This window comes from Rhamphochromis longiceps, linkage group LG22 (assembly GCF_057381845.1).
Source record: "Rhamphochromis longiceps isolate RC_006_pf linkage group LG22, R_longiceps_female_GT1.1, whole genome shotgun sequence".
Lineage (NCBI taxonomy): Eukaryota > Metazoa > Chordata > Actinopteri > Cichliformes > Cichlidae > Rhamphochromis > Rhamphochromis longiceps.
The window spans coordinates 26,989,572-27,013,521 of NC_140577.1; the positions used below are offsets into that span (position 1 = coordinate 26,989,572).

At 40.3% G+C, this 23,950-nt stretch overlaps 1 long non-coding RNA gene across 1 annotated transcript; it reads left to right on the top strand.

The window, feature by feature from the left end:
* The first annotated feature begins 10,454 nt into the window (after positions 1 to 10,454).
* Positions 10,455 to 22,518, top strand: LOC146644225 (uncharacterized). Its single transcript, XR_014909293.1, has 3 exons — positions 10,455 to 10,560; positions 10,964 to 11,026; positions 22,114 to 22,518. It is a non-coding gene; the product is annotated as an uncharacterized LOC146644225 (long non-coding RNA).
* Positions 22,519 to 23,950: the final 1,432 nt, after the last annotated feature.

The window sequence follows — 23,950 nt, forward strand, 5'->3', positions numbered from 1 at the left end:
TTCTCCTAAAATCAAGAGCTCTTCAAAAAAAACAGGAAACTTGTAAAAAATGAACCATATATAATGCAAATACTCTTTTAAGATTATTAAACACATGGTACTCCTTTTAGAATAGAATAGAATAAACCTTTAATTGTCCCACAAGGGGAAATTTGGTATTTTATTATTTATTATTATTTTATTCTATTATTCTGTTTTAAAGGGAATTCCAATATGTTTGTAAATATTTTAACCATTACTATTTAACATTTTAAAATCAATTTCAATGTTTTTAATATTTGAACACATTTTAATAAATGGCCAGTTTAACCTGGATACACACAAAGAAGACGATTACTTGAAATAAATAAGCCTGTTAAAGAAAAACAGGAAAATGTAAATAACAAACAAAACAAAAACTAATCTGTATTTATCATTTTGATAACAGCAATCTTGATATTGGTTAAAAAACAAAATATATATTACATTTATTAATCATGTGTTTTCTGCACCTGTTATAGACGTCCACATGACATCCAAAAAAATTACCCAGTCAAAGCTCAAATGTTGAACGTCAAAATGATGTCCAAGTTGGGTCATGGTTGGACGATTGTAGATCTAGTTTTGACGGCTTATAGATGTTCAGAATTGTTAATGGACCCAGTATAGACCAGATCTGCATGTCTATCCAACGTCCAATGTTTAGTGGGATGGCGCTATATAAATGAAAACTGAAAACTGAATTTTATTTGCTTGAAGCATCTCCTATTATTGTTTCAATATTTAAATGAATAGGAGCATCAAATGTAAGACCCCTATCATTTTAAGACAGATGGCCTCAGTTCCGCCAACGGTCTTTTGTGTTTTGCATACATATCTCTGCAGCTTCATGAACTTACTAAATTTTACAATGGGCAAGGGTTCAGAATTTTTTCTTCAACATCTCAGATTTTTATATTACATTGTTGTTTCAGGGATACTTTCTGGCTCTGTGTGCCAAACTTCAACAAATTCTTGCTGTGACAAACCTTCCCTGAGGTGTTCTTCCCTCAGAAGAAGGTAGAAGTTGACAGTGTGCAAAAAAAGTTTTAGGTAGCAAGAACGCTAAATGGCCAGAGTGGGCCCAACGCAAAGCAATCAGACTGCTGCATTCTCATTCCCATAAGCAGGCAGCTTCAGAGTACGCTGGCAAAGAAAGAAAAATAGAATAAAAGAAGAGCGTTGGGTTTGAACTGCAATGTCTTGATTTGCTTGTGGCCACCTGAGTCAGCATTTGTCACAGCGCATTTCATTACGCACCCGGTCGAATTTATCCTGCCAGTAATCTAATTTGAATGCCGTTGGAGGAGAGGGAGTAGGCCCTGTAGTGCATACTATCATGGCCTGAGTGCCAAAAAGTTGATATTCAAAGCCAGCTAAAGGGACAAAGATAGAACAGTGGCATTAATATTTCATGAGGGAATACGATTTTCTTTATATAATCAAAAGTGTTCTTATTTCGCGGCAGCATTTGATGAAGCATTATCAAAACTGCAACAGCCATACTTAAAAATATATGTCTCCTGTGTGCATTGTAATTAAAGTATGAATATATTACAACATTGCCCATATTTAGTGATAGACTGTGATCCGTAGCCAAAAAGGAGTGTCCTTGAATGGTCAGGGGCTTCACTGGTCCTCTGAGAGGCAAATTTAAGATGGATTATTCATCCACATGATAAATTCATCTTTTGGTTTAGTTATGAAAGACTACCAGAGACAGGCAGGGTTTTTATCCCCGAAACAAGTCATCCACCACCTTGGGTCACATCACCCATTCAACAACAATGTCAAATCACAGTTTAACCTGCAGACTTAATGTCACCTGCTTACAGCCTCATCGGCAAAAAATTCTATCCCAGAAATTTGATTGATAGCATCTTTGCTGCTTAACGTGTGGTGTAGGTGTTTGACTGAGGTGCATATTGCTTTGAGGTGCTAAGGGAAAGGGGGTTGGGGGGTCAAGCAGTTTATTGGTTTACTGGTAGTGCAACTGTATTACATTCCATTTGCATTCTAATTTTGCACAAATCCACTGTTTGTTCAATGGGCCTTAGTGAGATGGATGCACGGGTTTATTATAAACAGGGGACGTCATTATGCAAATGAAGGAAATATTACACCCAGGAGTCATAAACACGTCGGCGATGTGTGAGGTGGGTGGTGGAGCCTTGAAAAAGTGTGTCACAGCACCGTTCATTGCCTTACATAAATGTCATTATAGTCAGATTAGAAGGGGAGAGCGGCCGAGGGTAGTGAAGCAATAGTTGGCGTGGATGGCAGACTGGTACATTTGGCATGGGAGTCTGTAGTACAGAATCGAACGATGATTGCATGGAAGATGTACATGGCTTTTAATAATCAGATTTACTGAGCACAAAGCAACTCTAATTGGCTTTAAATTTTTGGTAATTGGCATTTATGGAGTGCTGCTCGCCAGAAAAAGAGGGATGATCAGGAGAGGCAAGGTTGTGAAAGAACGGCCTCAGCAGAGCCGCTACACTCATTTAGGGTGTCTGTCAGCACTGTGACTCTCACACATTAACTCCTGAGTGGTGAAATAAATAAGTAAGAGTAGCCAAAAAGACAGTAGGAAAGACACAGCACTACTTAGTAAAGAGCCCCTAGTTAGTATTCAGAGAGAAAAGTGTCCATTAAGGTTAATTTTTAGTCTCTCCCCAGAGTTGGCTTAATGGACAGGAGCTCAAGCGGCTGCTGGCTCAGAGTCCCAAACCAAAGCAAACTGGGCTCCAGCACAAAGAAACTTAATCTGCATCGAACGGTTCATCAGAGCAGCCTGACGGAGCCTCTCAAGACTTCATGGCCCGGGGGAAGCCACGGCGCTGCTTTTACTGGTGCTACTGTAGCACAGTTCATGAAAATAAACACGCTAAGCTAACCTCAACACAAATTGCTTATTCACTGCTGGTATTAAAACTATCAGTCATATTGTCACTGTTTTCTTTTAACACATTCATCTTCATGGTCACAGTTGAATTGGGCTATATTAGTCTTTATCCAAGACCGCCGTGTTCATGTTGTATTCATACATCTCTTTGTAAGCCGTGCAGCGGGGGCCTGAGGCCTGCTTGCTCTGTGGCACGGATGTGATGAATGGCTGCCAGAGGCTGGCACTGCTTGCTGATGGATGGGGGGGAAAGTATGCTAATGGCCTATTGTTTTAAGGCCTTCGCCTGACGTAACTTATAGGGTTGTGAAAGCCTTTCGCTGCAACCCCATCAATTTGTCACAACCCAAAAGTTCAGAGTCAGAAAATAAAATGGGAATAAGCAGAAGGGCTGCTGCGTGATTTAAAGTCAAATGTGGAGCAAGAGAGCCCACAAAGTGAAGTCAGAAGGCGCTGGAATGCCTAGCACAGCATATGTTTCATGCCATGTGTTAGCATAACATACATCTTGCTCTTGTAAAATGGATACTAAGTTTATAGTGTGCAGAGTGCCTAGCTGATAAAATATCTGTGCTGATGGCTGTAGATGATAACTCAGCAGAAATAACATTTGGAGCACTTCAAAACTCCACTCCAGAATAAATCATGCTCTCTCTGCAGGGAAAAAAAAAGTTTTTTCCACCTGTACTGTATGTCGCACTATGTGTAAGGTCTGGCTTGTACATTAGCCTCAGAGAAAGAAAGCCAGACTGTGTAAGTGGAGTTGAACATGTCAAGTTGAACAGCTCTTCATTTCCAGTGTCAGCATTGCATCTGCAAGGAGGCAGGAACATCCCCAGGTGAGCACATCTCTCCGGCTATGACAGCCCTGCCTGCAACATTTATGAGTGCCAGTACATCGATCTCCCCTGATTGGCTGCTTTCATAATCACAGAACTTTAGCACCTTTGCACATAGACTGGAAACCACATTAGGACAGCACACCCCTGTATGGGGGTGCCACAGGGGATCATCGACCTCCATCTCCACCTTGGAAGAGTTATTTTTTAAACTCAGGCCCTTCTGACTGGACTGTGATCACAACCATGTTTGTGTGTTATATTATGCTAACCACAAAAGATGCAGCTGTGGTAGGAACTCACAATTTAATAATATTTTCTGAGTAAAAAAGAAAAAAGACATCTGTTTCTTTTAACTTCCTGTGCTCTGTGCCACAAATGAGATATGTTCATAAAGGTTTGAGGTCATTTCTGTGAGGTCTGGTGTGTAATTAAGTTAATACAATTCTCTGTTTATAAATCTAAAAGCGAGCATAACTCTGCTAGTAGTAATAATTTGCAACTGGGCAGGAAAGCTATAGCAGTGCTGAATAAGGAGTATGTACAAGGAAGTTTTCCAAAACCAGTTACCTTTCACATTTGTCCTGGATTTGGGGAAATTTTGGATGATCGACAGTTTAAAATCTGTCAGATTGGACATACAGTAATACTTTACATTACGACTTAACCCTTTAAACTGTGTTGAGAACACTGTGCCTACCAAGAAGATACAGTGTTTCTCAAACAATAAACCGTGGGTCACCCCAGAACTGAAGGCCCTGCTGAACAAGAAGAAGAGTGCTTTCTGGTCGGGAGACAAGGAGGAACTTAAGAAAGTCCAAAAGGATCTTAAATACAAGATCCGAGAAGGCAAGGAGTGCTTCAGGAGGAAGATGGAAAACCAACTCCAACAGAAAAACGTCAGAGAAGTCTGCAGGAACATGAAACAAATCTCCGGACATTTACAGGACAATGGAGGAGCCACAGTGTCTGCTGGCCGGGGGTGGGCTAACGACTTGAATCTGTTTTTTAACAGATTTGACAATGGCCCACTTATCACCTCTCCCACCCCCCAGGTTCCATTAACCCCCCTCCATTTGCCCCCCCCCCCCTCCCTCCGGGTGCAATGCCATTGTCAGAGGATCATCAGGGGGTCCTTTTGTCCCTCTGTGGGGGGTCACTCCCACTAGGTTTATATCTGGGACTCTCCACCATTTGACCTTAGAACTGAAGAAGCTTCTCGGATGAGAGGTGAAACATCTTCAAGCAACTTAAAGAAGTCCAGACGCTTTTCTTTGCAAGCTCCTTTGACTACGATGACCTGGATGACTGAGAACCTTCACAGACACATTGTCACCTGAGCTCTCCTCTCACCACAACCCTGCTTCACCCCTATCCACACATCTATCCACAACAAAGCGAGCCCCACCCCCCACTCTAGCCCAGCCTCACATCTACTTCACAGCTGATCAGGTGAGAAATCAGCTCAAGAGGACGAAGGCAAGGAAGGCAGCAGGTCCGGATGGAATCTGCTCCAGACTGCTCAGGGACTGTGCAGACCAGCTCTGTCAGGTGGCCCTGTACATCTTCAACCTGAGCCTGAGCCTGGAGAGGGTTCCTGAACTGTGGAAGACTTCCTGTGTGGTTCCGGTGCCAAAAATCGCACACCCCAGGGAGCCCAACCACTTCAGGCCTGTTGCCTTGACTTCTCATCTGATGAAGACCATGGAAAGGCTCATCCTGCACCACCTTCAGCCACTGGTGGGCTCAGTGTTGGACCCCCTGCAGTTCGCCTACCGTTCTGGAATTGGGGTGGATGACGCTGTCATCTACCTGGTACACCGATCCCTCTCTCACTTAGAGCAGGCGGGGAGCACTGTGAGGATCATGTTTTTTGACTTCTCCAGTGCTTTCAACACCATCCAACCCGCACTACTGAGAGGGAAGCTGGAGGGAGCCGGAGTAGGCAAACAGCTGACTGCATGGACCATCAACTACCTTACCAACAGACCACAGTATGTGAGGCTCCATGACTGTGTGTCCGAGGTGGTAATCTGCAGCACAGGGGCACCACAGGGCACGGTTCTCTCACCTTTCCTGTTCAGCCTTTACACTTCAGACTTCTGTTATAATTCGGACGATTGCCATATACAGAAGTTCTCAGATGATACAGCCATCATTGGATGCGTATCAGACGGGAATGATCAGGAATACAGGGGGGTCATCAGTGACTTTGTTGGCTGGTGTGAGACCAACGTACTCCAAATCAACGCCGGCAAGACAAAGGAGATGATCATAGACTTCAGGAGGAAGTCACCCCCTACAACACCGGTGAACATCCAAGGGAAAGACATTGAGATAGTGGACTCTTATAAGTACCTGGGTGTTCACCTCAACAATAAACTGGACTGGACTACAAATACAGACGTCCTGTATAAGAAGGGCCAGAGTCGACGCCACCTGCTGAGGAGACTGAGGTCCTTCGGAGTCTGCAGGACTCTGTTAAGGACATTCTATGACACTGTGGTAGCATCTGCCCTTTTCTATGCAGTGGCCTGCTGGGGGAGTGGATGCACGGAAAGGGACAGGACCAGGATTGACAAACTGGTGCGGAGGTCTAGCTCCGTGCTGGGATGTCCCCTGGAGTCTGTGGAGGTGGTTGGTGAGGGGAGGATGTTAGTAAAGCTGACATCCATCATGAACAACCCACATCACCCACTGCATGAGTATGTGAGTGGGCTGAGCAGCTCCTTTAGTCAGAGACTGAAACACCCTCGCTGCAGGAAGGAGCGCTTTCGCAGATCATTCATCCCAACAGCAGTTAGACTCTATAACTCCTCAATCACGATGTCATAAGTCACTGGACACTGAACATCCACGGTCACCACTTCATGCATAATGGACCTTCCATGACCTTCCAAGCTATATAGTTTATGTCTTCCATATTTCCAACTATATCCATAATCACATACTGTGTATGCTACCATTGTATATAGTGTATTATCTTACTTTTTTTCATTGATTGTACTTAATTGTATTTTTGTATTTTCTTCATATATCTGTACTTGAGCTGAGGTGACGCAAAAATTTCCCCGTTGTGGGATCAATAAAGTCTTATCTTATCTTATCTTATCTCAAACCCTAATCCGTCGGCAGCGATGGATTAGGATTTAAAGCAGGGGTGGGCAACTCCAGGCCTCAAAGGCCGGTGTCCTGCAGGTTTTAGATATCACCCTGGGTCAACACACACCTGAATCAAATGATTAGTACCAGGCCTCTGGAGAACTTCAAGACATGTTAAGGAGGTAATTTAGCCATTTAAATCAGTCGTGTTGGATCAGGGATAAATCTAAAACCTGCAGGAAACCGGCCCCTGAGCCCTGGAGTTGCCCACCCCTGGTTTAAAGGGTAAATTAGGTTAGGGTTAAACAGACTAATAGTGATCAAATTTGTAATAAACCGCTGGGCTGGATTTCAAAAGTCTTACGGTTTAGCTGTTTCAACAGTACCAAAGAAGCTCTGTGGTGAAAGTTTTGGTTCAGCCTTTCCAAAAGCTGAATTCACTGCTCCTTGTCATTAAAAAGAAAGGATGCCTGAGGTTCAGGAGTTAAGTCTCCCATTTAGTTCCCCTTCTAAGCGTTTAGAGAATTTCAATGGCTGTCTGAGCAAACTCAGACTTGTTATAGAAGGCACAATGTGTGCCGACCATTCAGCTGATCAGTCTACTTGCGGATCTATGGCACCTGAACTCCATTTTCAATTTCCAGCACTTTCTGAAAGGAATGAGAATAGAGAGAAAATACAGTATTTAAAAATATCTGCTGCCACCACTTTACCCCTGTAGAGCTATGAAGTATCTGTGACTAACTGGGAACATATCCAGAAGAAGTGGAAATCATTTCAGTGATAAATTGTTGAATGTTTCACAGCCTTCCATTCTGTGGGAGAATATAGTGCCTTATATTCTCCTAAATTTATCCTCTCCCTAATCTCACACTTTCACTCATTCTCGCCTTTTTATTTGTCTGTTTTCTTCCTAATCATTTCACATATTCACTGCAGACATCCACATCTCTGCAGATAAATACGCATCAGTGTTTCTAAGAGAGGCAAATTTGCATAACAAGAAGCTCATGCTATGTGACATCAAAGACATTAATTGACTGAAGTGCTTTCTAATGGAAAGAAAAATCTCTGTCGCTCTTTCCTGGTATGGATTCTGTGTCTCTGATGGGATTTAAGACTTTGAATCTTGACTAGAATGAATGTAAACACAGATAATAACCTGGGAAATCCATTCTGGGGAGCAGCTGTGACCCTTGGTTTTCTCCTGGACCCTGCAGTAATCTCTTTTTAGAGGACAGAATCTCTTTTCATCTCTGACAGAATATGAAGCACATACACACCCCGTGTGTAATTTATTCAAAATAACTGGTGATGTCACCCGTTAATGCGGGCATGAGTCTGTATATCATTCTCTGCTACAGCACAAAAGATAAGCTTTCCATATCTTCTATTCACATAACCTTGACTAGACTGTACGGTCTACATTTTCTCAGAGGACAAATATTATGGGAACCTCTCAGTTATTTTTTTCCTATTTATTAAGAAAAGAAGATGAGTATAGTGATGCAGGCTGGTTGGGTGACCTCATTAGCCCCATGTACAACACAGGAACATTCCCCTGGGACCAAGAAACTTTCAAGGAAGTTGCACAACCTGCAATTTCATTATAGTTTCAAGGAGACTGCTTTACATCTCCCAAAGTCTCAACTTCTGGAGTACTATCTTAAAGTAAAGGGACTTTCAAGCTGTGACTTGCAACACTATTGCTCTTTGGTCAAACGTTTTGACAGCCATTTTTAAAGCTGTCATACAAGGTTATTTTATTAATTAGACATCCATGATATGAATCTCCTGTTCCACCACATCTGTCATGTTTCAGTGGACTGAGATCTGGTGACTGTGGAGACCACTTGGTAAATGGTAAATTGACTTGTTCTTATATAATGCTTTTCTTCTTGAACACTCAAAGCACTTTATAGAACATTCCTCATTCGCATACATTCATACAAGCTTTATGTCTAACAATTATACTCCACTGGATGCATCGGAGACCAACTCATGGCTATCTTGCCCAATGAGTCTTTAGAATGCAGACTTAAACAGCCAGGGATTGGCTAACATGCTAACTCCGCAATTAATTGGCCTGCTCAACCTTCTGACTTGCAGCCTCCCCAAGAATTTCACTACATTTGAGTTCAGTGAGCTTACTATCATGTTCAAGTAACAGAGGTCCTCTGTAATTAGAAGGTTGGTGGTTCAATGCCTGGCAACTACAGTCTGCATGCCCAAAATCCTTAGGCAAGATGCTAACCCCGAGTTGAGTATGAATGTCTGTGAATGTAAGATAGAAAACACTTAAGTAGAATGTGTGCACTCTCACAGCACTGTTAAAAGTCACAAAAAAGACTCACCCGACCAGGCGATTGTTTTTCCAGTCTTCTATTGTTCAATTTTGGTGACCTCGTGCAAAATTGTAGCCTCAGTTTCCTGTTTTTAGCTGACACCTGGCACACTCAAAAAATAATTCATTGGATGAACGTAATTTTATCTTTCCACTTTTATTCCATCTAAACAAATCATGTTATATTAATCCATCTTGATTCTGTTGTTTCAACACGATATATGTTTGTAACATAATATTAACATTAACATTCAGTTAATTTTACTTTTATTCAGTCAACATGTTTGTACCAAGTTAGTCTAATTAAATGAATCCATGTTATACTGTTTAAACACTTTGGCACATCAAAAGTCAGTCTTGTTACATGAACTAGTAAAATATTTGTTTGTTACACCAATGTTAATCTTGTTGAATAAACAAATGTAACTTATGTCTGTAGTACATGTTCTGTTCATATTACATAATGTTCAACAAAAAATTCAACGGATTCACAACAGCCTCTAATCCATCCATCTTCTTATCTTTATCTGGGCTGCGGACGGGGCATAACCCAGAAGTGATAGGGTAAGAGGGGCAGGGTTCATCCTGGACAGGTCGCCAGTCTATCACATAGAGACAAACAACCATTTGCACTGACATTAACACCTTTGGGTAATCTAGAATCACCAGTTACTCTAAACCTAATAACTGCATTACTTTTAACTGTGGAGGTAACCAGAGTACCCAGAGTGAACCCTTTGCAAACTTGGCCAGATTGTGGATTGTGGACAGTGCTAACCACCATGCCATTGAGCTGTCAACCCAGACTTAACGAAAGCTGTGATGCAGAATTTTCTTCATGTTTTAGTCCTTGACAGGTTAAACCACAATAAATAGCAACAGCATACACATGGTGTGTATGGTTGTGATTTTCCTGTGGTTTGAAATCTCAAGGCCCTTTCCAGATAACATGCATTTTATCTTAGTGATGGTTGTTTTAAAAAATCCCATCTAGCACCAAAACTTTGAGCCATGGCCTTTTTTCAAAGTGACTTAAATCAGCTTTTCTCTCCAGTCTGATGCACAGTTTGAACTTCAACAGGTCATCTCGACATGCCTAAATGCACTGGGTTGCTGACATGTGATTGGCTCATTAGATATTTCCAGTAACCAGCAGGTCAACATGTGTACCTCCCATTTTCCTGTCGTTAGTTTCTTTGGACTGTTCATTTCTCATGTTCTCCTCTGTTCTGTGCTAGGTGCTGATCCTCAGATTAGGTTGACGATAATGTTCAACCCTTCCTTATTTTTTGGATATCCTATAGGTCTCGCTCGTGTAATGTCTCTGGCTTCTGTGCTGAACCTTGCAGGTAAGGAAAAAGTACTGTACATGTGTAATTGTACAGTACTTTTGCAAAGTTTTTGGATACATATAGAATCCAAAAACTGCAAACTCTATGTGAGTGTCCCACTTCCAGTGGTAATTGGAATTACATTTACTTTTCATATTTCTTCAGATAACTCTTTATCTCACACTCACAGATGTTGCCTGAGTGTACTTGGATACACAAACATTCACCCAAGCAAACCATGCTTGATTTAATTAGGCATTCTTCCAGTTTAATCAAGTAACTCCAGCACCAGATGAACACATATACTCACTACCTCACTGTTTGAAAGCAACTCAATTTTCAGGCAGCGACATCAAGCAGTGGTTCTCCCTGTAAACTTCCCCTTTGCATTCACATGTGTGTTTATCCTCTTTTCTTGCAGACTCCCTCTATCAGAGGCTCAGAGCTGCCGCGCCTTGACACCGGGAACATGCTACACCTCTTGGTAAAAACATCTCCACATTTACTAGTCACTATTTAGTCGACTTTTCACAGTGGCTTTGCATAAATCAACTCTGGAAGTGATCCCTAAAAGAAAGGGGTAGGTGGGCTTATCATAGAGGCTAAACCATGATAAAAAACCCAACAATCAGTTTTTATCTTCATAGTGGGAGCAAATTGTAGCACTGTGCCAAAAAAGTGAGTGTGATTTTAGCTGCTTAACTGTGGGTCATCTATAAGCACTGAGGCGTTTGGATTAGCTACTCCTACACTGCTCTACTGTGGGACTGCTGCCTGGGGGGGGGAAAGGATGCATAACTTGGCGATGGTGCATTAACACACACACACGTACTCACTGTAGGCCTCTTTGGACACAGCACTGTTGATCAATATGAGTGATGCAACTTCAAGTGAAGTGATACTGTGCTTGCTGACACCTACGCAAAAACCAGTATTTGCAGAGATGTGACACTAAAACATCCTCCTCTGCTTGACATCACTTATTTAACATTTATATCAACGCTTTACCAAGCAGCTCTGCTGGAGCGTGTACAGCATGGAAAAACCTGAGAGGCATTTTGTGGGTTCAACGGCTACACTGTTATCATGCTGGTATTTTTAATTGTTGACAACAGACATTAAGCTGCAGGTAGTAATGGCAACAATACTTACGGTTTACAAGTCTTTAACAGTGAAGTCATTACAAAAACTCCCCAAGCAAGCGTTAAAATGACTATTACAAGCATGTTTTAAAGCAGGGATATTAAAGATAAGGCCCGGGGGCCAGAATCAATCCAGCAGAGACTGCCCAATGGACCTTGTCCTGCTGACAAAGTGGCACGTATGTGACGCACGATGTAAAATGAGTTTGACATTCCTATTTTAACCTCCTAGGACCTGGCGTCCACATATGTGGACATCACATTTTGGGTTATTTAGACCAAAATACTCAATTTTGCTCTACAAGGGCCTGAGATCCACTTACGAGGACATTATACTGCTACTGTTCTACCGAAATTTTAAATGAATATCCTCATATGTGGCTCTCATTTTTCTTAGAAACAAAAATCAGGTAAAAAAAAAAAAAATCTGGTAATTCTTTGTTTTTACATTCATTGGGCCCCAATATGCCCAAATATCAAAGAGAAATCAAAAATGCATGCCGTGGGAGAGTTCAGGTCTTAGGAGGTTAAAGGATCACTTCATCAAAACCTTTTGTAACTGCTCATCACAAACCAGTAAAGTCAAAAGGAATTTAATACATGCTACTGAAAGCTCAACACAAGCTCAACAAATCACCACAAACAATTGTTTAGTTCCCCCATATGCCACCAAGACAGCTCCAACCCTTAGGGCGTAGACACGTGAGCTGTGGCAGATGTCTGGATCCTGTAGGTGGTGGAGAGACACCTCTGTGTGGATCAGGCTTTACATCTTAGGCTCTTCCTTCCTCAAACTGTTCCTGAGTAATTTATGTTTCTCTCTTCCTACCAGCAGGGAGTTTCCGTTCCATGAGGACTTTCCCATCGATTACTCAAAAATAAATGTTTTGCATGTTACTTTTTACTTTTTTCTAAAGTAATGCACTAATGTACTTAATTGAAAAAATTGTTACATTACTTTTGCATAACATGGCCTGAAATTCCTTGTCCCACGATTACCAGTGAACAATGTAAACCTTAAGCTACAGTCGCACACACTGACACAAATACCTATGCTAATTTAGACACATATGATCTTTATTTTATACGTATATGTTTGAACACAGAGCTGACAACACAAAGCAAAGTCAGAGTGAGTGGCCTGACAACTGCTTGCTTGTTGTTACTTTGCTGACTGGGGCAGTGTACACAGGTAAAACATGCCTGAAAATGCCCATAGAGAGCAGTGCAGAGGTCCTTTGATTTACCCAATGAGGACAGTTAACTATGAGAAAACAATTTCATTAATCTGTCAGCACAGATGTCAGACCACGCTTCTAAAGGCTTTTATAATCTTGACAAGAAGAACATTGTGAGAGGGAAAGCTGAATAACTGAAACTTTTGACATGAAAATGGCCAGATCCTGAGTTATTAATATTTTACAGACAGTAACAGCGACAGCTTTGATTGTAAAAAGGAGCATCTGGTATTAAAATGATTTTATGCTTTTTCACAGAGTATTTATATGTTTTATTAAAAGAAGTGGCATTTGCATTATGTTTCATTCTGTTTTAGACTCACAACACCTCAATGATTTACAGCCACTCTTTTTTGACTCAGTAATCAGTGTTCACTATGAAAGATACCTTGGTTCAAATTCCAAAATACAGGTGTTTCAAAAGCAATGAGTGTAAAGCAGTCCAAAAATTTCTAAGCTTTTTTGTTTCTACACAACAAAAGAAAATGGAGGAAGTTCAAATGAACACTGAACCATTCGCCTGTGCAAAATGAATATTTAGTCATTTTAAATAATTTGGCACTGCCCTTTCCAATGCCTGGAGAGAAGAAAATGTTAACTACTTGGTAAGAGTGAAGTTTGGATTGTGCTAAAATTACATTTATATTGAATAAAACTCAGTCAGAGGTTGTAGTCACCCCTGTGGCTACAATGCTGAGGCAAGCCATGCACTAAGATTGACCTAGTAAACTGTATAAGTTTTACAGAAAGTGATAGAACAACAGGGGTTAAAGGGAAGCCAGTGTCTTCTTTTCATTAGCATTAGTAAATATACTAGTATTTAAAGTACTTATATAACGTATAAATTTTTCTCATAGATTTGAGAGTTAAATAACAGTAGGCATTTTTGTACCATTACATAAAGGTAGAAAATTATCAGCAGCATGGTGGCACGTGCTCATAGCAAGAAGGTCCTGAGATCAATTCCACCATCAGGTCGGGGTCTTTCTGTGTTGAGTTTGCATGTTCTCCCCATGTTTGCATGGGTTCTCCCCGGGTACTCCGGCTTCCTCCCACAGTCCAAAGGCATGCACTTAGTCGGGATAGGTTAATTGGAAACACTAAATTGCCCAAAGGAGTGAATGTGAGTCCAATTGGTTGCCTCTGTCTATGTGTTAGCCCTGCGACAGACTGGCGACCTGTCCAGGGTGTACCTCTCGCCCGAAGGCAGCTGGGATAGGCTCCAGCTGATTTGCGCGAGTGTATTTGAAGAAACTTGACTGATGATTGTGTCTTCAAGTAATTGCTGTCAATAGCTGCTACTGTTGGCATACTTGTCAATTGGTCTTACTGGTATCCAAATGCCTCCAAAAAATATCCATAGGAACTAAAACAGTTTTGTACCAGGTTATTCCAATATTGTTAACTTGGAAAACTTGTTAACATGGGAATCTATGGGAAGTTACTCACTTTCGGAGCCAGCCTTGGACTGGGTGCTCCAGGAAGTGCAAGTTTTGGCACTTCAGCATTTCTTTGTTTTTGAGATCAGTAGTTTTCATTTTAGGTACACAGATGAGGATCTCAGATGAATCAAGAACACAAGATGCCCCTGCAGTTAATTTGAATAAGGCCAGGATATTCTATTAGCTGAAAGCCATTCCATGTGACAAGCTCATCTGAAAAGGGAATGATGTTTTTGGCTTGTTTCACACGTTGTTTCATTATTTCCTAGAAGGTAAACCCTGTAAATGAATGTGTCCAAATTTCTGATTGTAACTGAATGTTCAATGGCCCCACATATAATTGCTTCTTTATCTGAATCTGTAACACCTTGAGAACAAACCGGTTCCCTGGAACCATTACATGAAAGAGGAAAAATTCCTTAATGTGGAATTATAGCCAGAACATCACTTCACTTAGTGAAGTGTTCAAATCTGTGTCAGTATCTCCCTTAAAAACCTAACATCACTCAACCCCCAGCTGATATCACCAAGCAGCCTAACCTCCCCTCTGTTATCGCTACACATGGTCAACCACCTATCGCTTTATATTAACAACAACTCTTTGCTATATTAAAAATTCAGTCAGCCTTGTAATAGTTTTTTCACATCTGAGATCATCATCATTTCACCCCAGCCTGGCTTTATCTCATTCTTACCCATCACCTCTGCAGATCTGTGTTTCCCCTCCTTAATGGGTCTCTACTGACCCCCTAAGCTCCACTCACCTTATCCCCTGCTGCCTCACACTCCCTGCAGTTCCAGCCTCAACCTAACCCTATTTGTTGTTTCCCCGCAGACATTTTCATTAAGATGATGTCAGGATAAACTCAAACTCATTCTGCATTATGTTTACTCATGGAGATACTGGCCAGAACATCTCTCTCCTCTGCTCTGATCTCAGTGTGGATCCATTTGAATAAATACAAATGATTGAGATGAGGGGGCGGGGATCAAATGGGGAAAAAAAGATAAGACTTTCACATGGCAGAGGTAATTATCGGCTTCATTCAATGGAAAAAACAAGTTGTTAAATTTTGCATGAAATGCGATTTAAATACAGGGGTCAAAGCCTTGGCTCCATGTGTGTCCTTAGAGGGACGAATCATTTCAAATCAGTACAAAGTTCATTTGAGCAATCGCCTTTATTCTGTGATGAAACATTTCTATATTGATGGCACTGATCTCTGCCAGGATAACAGTTCCTCCTTACACATAGCTTGGGGGTACCTTACAAAATGATATGAATCACACACAATGCCCTTTTCAGTAACCAGTTCTAAATTTAGTTGGATAGCTTTGGGAGGTAGCACTTTCCAGCACTAAATTAGGGAATATCTTTTGGAAGGATTTGTTGTAGTTTCTGAAATAATAGGGACGGTCTCTTTGGATCTCCTTATGCAGGGTAAATCACACATCAGTGTACTTCCTCAAAATTTGAATGTAAAAATGTGAGGTTATAACTATCATTAGATAACACACTTAGAAGTCACTTCAGTGATTTAAAAAAAAAAGTACTCCCAGGAGACTAAAAATCAGTGGCAGATAACATTATTTTTATTTTATTTTTTATTAATATTTTATGCAACACTTTAATCTTTCTTATTAGTTAATTGTTGTATTTGAACTTTATCTGGTTTGTACAGGTAGTGTTGACTGCTGGAAGACTGTTTCCAGCCATCAATATGGGATTTTCTAACATCATTACATTCTCTTTCACATACAGATACTGCAGTATTTGAAAGTTTAAGGTAAATAGCGTATATGTAGTTTAGAGTATTTCACTAAACTACTAACTAAACAATTAACCCAGTTCGGCTGTTAAATATTTATATACATGTAGCAACCCGGCTTTAACTAAAGCAACCATCTGTTTTAGTTCAGCATATATATCTAGCGTCTAAATTCAGCAAGCAGAAGCATCTTTTAATCAAACAAAATATGTATTTATCTTCAACGTACAGCTACCAGTTGGAGAAGAGCAGTGAGCAGTAACAAATACTGACAATCAATGTCTTTAGACTACTTGCATGAACACCAAGATGAAAATAAACAATGAGTAAAATTGATATTTAATGAAACAAAATGTAACGTCTTCAACAAATATCTCACCCTCTAGTTCACAAGTAAATCTAAGAGTATTTCCAGAAGAAACATAAAATTGCTCATAAGATGAGGAGCTTATTATCTCATTTGTTGCAGCCCCTGTCAAATAAGTACACCACAATATTATTAATAGTTCAACACCGTAACACAACACTTGTGGAATAGTTAATAAAAGTGCACAGTCTAAGTGTTTTTATTTATATAAATATATTTATATGATCTTGTGAAGAACAATTATAACCGTTTGATTAGTTTGAAAAACTTTAATTGGCAAATAAATCCAATCAGAAGATAAAAATGATGCTATGTTTTCTGTGCTACTTTTTCCATCAGTTCAAAAAAGGCAAAACAGATTTTTCTTCTGATTGGGTGAGCAAGACGCCTACATGGGTGGTCTGAGCCAATAGCTAAAGCCAGCCGAGATTAGGATTGTGACTGTGAACAAGCTGGCATGCTGACTGGTACTTAGCTCAAAGCAGATCCTCACAATGCCCACTGGCTTGGCTGCAGTCTTCTCAATGCTTCTGAGCTGTGATTCAGAATGCTAGTCAGCCAAATGCTTTAAAGCCATGCACACCAGCAATATCATGAAGCTAGAAGCTAAGTGGTGCGGGTTCAAGCCATTGCTCAAAGTGTTAACATTTCACCCCTATCCAGAAAGTTATTCAGCATAGTAGGTAAACCAGGTTTTCACAGGTTCTACTACACCTTGTAGAACTGACTCTAGCAGCAATAACTGGAAATAATTGTTTTCTGTATGACTTAGTTTCAAGTATCACTCTATCAGATCATTGCGGAGTAATTTTGGCCACTCCTCTTTCAGATGTTACTTCAGTTCCTTATTAGGATTTGTGGCACACTAGCCCTAAAGTCCCATCACAGCATTCCAGCTGCGTTACGGTCTGGACTTTGACTGGACCATTGCAAAACAGTGGTCCCTCGTTTATCGCAGGAGTTACGCTCTAAAAATAACCTGCGATAGGTGACATCCGCCAAGTAGCCAGCTTTAGCTTTATTTTTTACAATTATTATAGATGTTTTAAGGCTGTAAAACCCCTCACTACACACTTAGTGAGTGACTATAGACTTTTCTAAGACAGGCATGAACATTTTCACACTTTACTCTCTTGTTTAAACACTCTCAAAGTTCAAACCTTCGTAGAAAAATAAGTCCAGTATTATCGAATGAAGCAAAGATCAAACCCTGTTTTCAGGTCCAGAACATGGGAATAGAGCGCTGCGAGTGAATTCATCATTAATTAATCAATGCTACAGAAGTAGAGGAAGCAAGAAGAATGATTTGCGTGAAGTTTGACTTATCTGACTGTTTTGTTTCACTTAATGTGCCTTATGGTCCGAAAAATGCGGTAACTTCTACCTTCCTTTACCATGTCCAGAAGTCCAACTTTTTGTGCGATGGTTAGCATCTTCCTCTGCCTAAACTTTGGCGGTGCAAAACGTTTTGTCAACATTGTTGTGTTTGTTCGGGAGAAAGCTTGCAAACATACAGTTTGAGCCGCGTTATAGCAAGGGACCGCTGTACCTTAATTCTTTGCATCCACTCATGGAAGGACTGTGGCATCGTGTTAACACACACTAAATGCTACTTATCCTCATAATTACTATAGAAGCAGGACTATATGGAGTCCTTTATAACAAAGCTGCATTTGACGCTGGTTTTTCAGAACACAGAAGACATTTTCATAGAATATGACTACCTGACTATTAGGTGTAAAAAAAAAAAAAAAGAAAGAAAGAAACCCAACACAGGGGTCATAAGCCAGACCTGACAGGAACCCAGAGCTAAAGCAAATAACAACCAAAGATAGACAATTGTTAGGTACTTACTTTAAGATGAGCAGGGAAAAGTAAAGCAAGGGTTGTTTGCAGTAAATATATGTGATTACTTCTCTTCAGGCTCTGTTCAATAAGCAGTGAGTCATAAAAAGTCAAAACTGTTTAAAAGAGTAAAATCATTAAAAATATAGGCCTGGAGTGTTTTGCCAATTAAAGCCAATTTTTTACACAAGGTTTGTGGAGCTAACAATGTGTGTATTTAACATTAAGAGCAGTGCGTTCATGCTGTGTAATTATCCAAGCTCTCTTGTGCACACAGAGCATTACTGAGCTGTCGTGCAGCAGGTTTTCTTAGGTCGCTCCTGCTGTGATAGCAAAGTTGGATCACGGAGGGTTATAACAGGGCATTTGGCTACAGAGTGGGCTAGTCATGTTAAAACGCCACAGTTGGAAATGTTAATGGTTCATTTCACTTTTTAACCCACACACACTTCGCCTTTCTTGAACACTGACGAGCCTCAATAGAGTTTTCTGTAATCATTCTTTTCTGAGTGATACAGCGGAATAAATCAAGCATGGAGAATGAGTTCTCCTACAAGGACTTTTAACAGACATGATATTTAATTTGTCACCCCTTAGTGCTGTCGGGAACAGCAGAGGCAAATTGCAGCCAACTGCCAAGTTTCGTGGTGACACCTTGATTGTCACCAACATTACGCCCAGCGTGTGCTTAGCTGGTTACTGTCTGAGGACTCAACAGGGGGTCATTTTCGTTAGTTTGATGGGAATTGTACAGATCTTGACCAGCATTTAAGTGAGGTCATATGTCAGCAGAGGCAGCAGCTTTAAACTGGCAGCCCAATAGTTTGTTGATAATCTAGAGTAGGGATGTCAAACTCAGCCCATTTTGATCTTCAATGGGCTGGACCAGTCAAGCTGCTCTTTCTGTCAATGAAAAAAAGCTTAACTACATATTTAGTTAAGATGTCTTAATATAAGAAAATGTAATTTCAATAGTATTCCTGCAAAAGGCTAACGGCGTATTGTCGTCACCCGCCAGGTGGGTAGGCGGTTGGTGTGTATCTTCTAAATTTCTAGGACAAGTCTGAATCTCGGTGACCTCAACCTCAAGGTCAGAGTACGTTTTCTGGAATTATTGTGAAAGCGATAACTTGAAAAGAAGACAATGTGGGATGTAGGTGTATCTACTAGGAGGATGGGAGGTAGCAGTGGTTGTCAGTATTTTTCTACATTATAAAACATTTTATGTATCAGGACAACTCTTTGGGCTTAAACTTTATGAAATCAATGTGTTAAAAAAAGGTCTGCTAGCCCATTGCCCAGACTGTGCTGTAATGATAAAAAAGAAGGCTTTTTGATTTTTTTCTTTTTGTTTTGTTTTTTTGTGGATCCATTGTGAAAAATCAACATTTCTATCATACTACTGCTATATTTTTGATCAGGGAGTGACAAGTATTCACCACTCAGCACTCCTCTCACAATCAAGGCTGGGGGACCCTTTGCAACTTTGAATCCAGGCTGCATATCACGCCAGGTTGTTAACTTTTGGCCCACCTTGTTAGAGCTTTTGTTCTGCACTGCAAGCACAAACAGTCATGAAGCAGTTTTCACCCGAAGTAGGCTTTCGGAGCGGAATAAAGATCCTTTTATTGTTAGATTTTAAATGAAGTCATAATTGTAGCTAATGTTCATATACACGTGACTCCTTCCACGCTATTTGTAAGCTAACAAGCTAGCTAACACAGAACTCAACATTGGAGACTGTTTCTGTTCAAAGAGCTTAATTTGCATAGTAATTTTGGTTTTTGAATCCACACACAAGCAAAGATGCGGACTCAGACACCGAACAAAGGCTTCAGAAAGCCAGTGAACCAAAATGAGGTGTGTAACCTCAGCCTGTGCTGAGCCAATGTTTTGAAAAAGAAAAGTGATGGAGCTGTAAAGACAAATTTAATTTTCATATGTAGCTAGTTATATCGCAGGAGGCTTGGCTGTAGGTAAAGTATACTTGCTGACTGACGAGCTTTCATTTATTCTTTTTTTAAATGAAACTTTCTACAGAATTGTTGTGAAACAGGCAAACGACAGCATTAAAGAGATATTACTGTTTTATAGCAAGATGATTTTTACTTAAATAAATGTTACAGCTGCCATAAGTTGGCTGTAATTACAGTACATCATTGTGTTTTAAAGTCAAATAATTTTTGTTATGCAGTGCCCACAAGCTGCACGTGGACCAAACCTACCCCACACCCAGTCCTGATATAAATGATGATGAGTTATTTACATCAGGATTATCTAAAATGGTAGTGGGCCTGGCAAGATAGCCTCACATACGTAAAGGCTTTTATTTCTGTTACATACTGAAGGCCAAGCAAATACAATATTGCTATATATACAAGCATGAATCATTGTTGAGCTTTGAAACAGTCCAGCTGATACAAAAAGGAATGCAAAATTTAAAAATAAAAATGTCTGCTCTGTGCTTTTCTTAATGATTTGGGCTGTATTTCAAAATCCTCGCTCGGCAGATGGTTTGCCAGTTGGCAGCACTTTTTATTAAGAGAATTAAATCATTCTTTCTGACACACACCATATCATTTTACTCAGTTGATCTTGGCCAGCTGATGTCTACATGGGTCTTGTCTACTTAAGTAATAAACAGAAAGATTCTTCCACATCAGGGTAAAAGAAGCTAAAATTCATTGAGTATATGTAGAGAAATAAGTAGTCACATGCTCCTGAAATGAGTAAGAGGTGCAACTAAATAGTGCTGATTACATTTTATTGAGGTGCCTGGAACATTTCCTGATGCAATTTTACAACCATAGCACGCTTTTAAAGAAAACAAAATTAATGTATTGTTAGATTTTGAAAGAAGTCCTAATTTTAACAAGTGCTTGGGGACTTGCGGGGGAGAGAAAAGAAGCACAGTAAAAGAACAACATTGCCATCTAGCGGTCTCTTTGGCTGGTTACTGAAACCAACAACTGCAAACGTATTAAGAACTTTACCCTCAGTCACAAGAGCACGCCAGTCAGATTTATTGGAGTTTATTTTATGTTTATATAGATATTATGATATTTTCCAATAATTCAAGTATTGTATTCAAATAACTTTAAGAGGTTTACTTTTCTCAATTATTGAAATTATAGGCTTTGCACTTGTAAAATGATCTTATATTTAGATACAGCCAGAATATTATACAGCATTTGTTATACAGTTTTTATTGGTGCAAATTAAAGTACACGTGAACTGTGAACAAACACACTTTACTCATTTTTATTAACTTGCTGATTCCAGACATTAAAAAATAAGAGACAAAAATTTTAATTTTAGTCTCTTATTATTTTTTTTTTTATTTTACATTGCATTATTGCTGCTCATACTGGCACAATGGTTAGCACTGTTCCACAGGTGTGAATGTGAGTGCAAATGATTGTCTGTCTCTGTGTTTTAGCCCTGCAACAGACTGGAGACCTATCTAGGGTGTACCCTGCCTCTCGCCCTGTGGTAGCTGGGATAGTCCACCCGAACTGGGAATCCTGAATAATGTCCATCCATCCATTCTCCTCATTCGCTGCAGACCCTGATACGGATAAGCAGAAGAGAGTGGATGGATGGATGGACATTGCATTATTCAGGATTCCCAGTTTGGGTGGACTATTCCAGCTGGCATTGGGCGAGAGGTGGTCTGTCGCAGGAACAACAGACAACAACTCACACCTATGGGCAATTAAGAATCCCCAGTTAAACTAACCCCACTAACTGCATGTCTTTGGACTGTAGGAGGAAGCTGGGGTACCCGAGGAGGACATGCAAACACAGATAGACCACAGCCATATGGTGGATTCAACCTCAGGAACTTCTTGCTGTGCAGTAACAGTGCTAATCATCATGACACCATTGTTCCAAGAACCAACAGGCCGGAGCTTCTCAATCAGATTTAAGTCCAGACTTTGACTACTAAACTCCAAAACCTCCATTTTGTCTTGGTTTTGTTAGATTATAATATTATTTTATGCCATGTTATACCCCTAACTAAAGATTGTGAATTATTATGTAGTTTTAGTTTGCATTATTCTCCTGAATTAGAAGAAGCTGATAACTATTGCATTCGTTAAACTGATTTGCATTACATTAGACTGCTGATTTATTATAATAATAATAATGGATTGGATTTATATAGCGCTTTTCAAGGCACCCAAAGCGCTTTACAATGCCACTATTCATTCACTCTCACACACTGGTGGAGGCAAGCTACAGTTGTAGCCACAGCTACCCTGGGGCAGACTGAATAATATTGTTTTATGATGTTATAAGAAATACTGTTTGCAGAAAGTCATCGCCTTATTTGTCTGATTAGAAGAGAACAGAATATACTGGAGTTTTCTGCCCCAACTCAGCAGGAGCAGATAAACGGGGAGCCAAGGTCGTAGCTTAGGCGCCGTGTCAGAGAAAAGCATGTGAATGTTTAGGCTTTTATGATAAGGTGGGAGAACCAGAGGCTATAAGAGTTTGAGCAATGCTCCACCATTTTGAGATCTGAGGCTGTCTGCATACGGTGTCCATCTCCCATGCGTGTGTTCATTAAAATCATCGTTTGACTTAACCCGGCCGGACCAGTGTTGTTATTGTGGTTTTTTCTCTTGTCTCCATCCCCAATATTTTGAACCTTAACAGTTTGTTTTGTTCTTTTCATTCAGAGGTGGACCTGCTGGTATGTTTCAGATGATTGTCCTGTTGCATAATCCAATGGCTGGACATTTTCCTTCAGGATTTTCTGGTAGAGAGCAGAATTCATGGTTCCATCAATTACAGGAAGTTGTCAAGTAGTCTTGGGGATCATTGTTTTTTGGCAAATGTGAGATCGGTCTTTGTGTTCTCTTTGGTCAGCATCACTTTTTCTCCTTGGAACTCTCCCATGGATTCCACTTTTGCCCAGTGGCTTTCTTGAACCTCAATTGCCTTTACAGAGACAAGTGAGGCTTATAGTTGTTAAGATGTTCTGGGTTCTTTTGTGACCTCATCGATGAGGTATAAATTTGTAGGCCGATCACTCCTGGAAAGGTTCACCACTTGTCCAAATTTCCTCCATTAGCGGATAATGGCTCTCACTGTGGTTGCCTGGAGTCTCAAAGTCTTAGATTTGGCTTTGTAACCCTTTCCAGACTGATAGATGTCAGTGAGTTTGTTTTTTTATTTGTTCTTGAGTTTCTTGAGATTGCTTTTACCCAACTCAATACAAAATCAATTTTGTATTTACTCATGTAAACATGAGTGAATAAGCTGTCACTGATGATATCTAGTAGCTATTCATCTGATCCATTTCCATCATTTTTGCATACTCCACTACCACCTGTCTACATTTATCTTCTTAACACCTACCCAACACCCCTTCATCACCTCTTTTCCCTTCACGTAGACCTCCATTAGAGTCCACTCCGATCATGAGTCTCTCCTGCCTGGGGACACTTTCTGCCACTTCATCCAGCTTACTCCTGAATTCATCTTTCTCTTTAACTGAAATTCAATTTGTGGGGCACTGATAACATGCGACATCAAACCTTCAATTTCCAGCTTTAAAATCATGATTCTGTGTGATACTCTCTTCACCTCCACATCA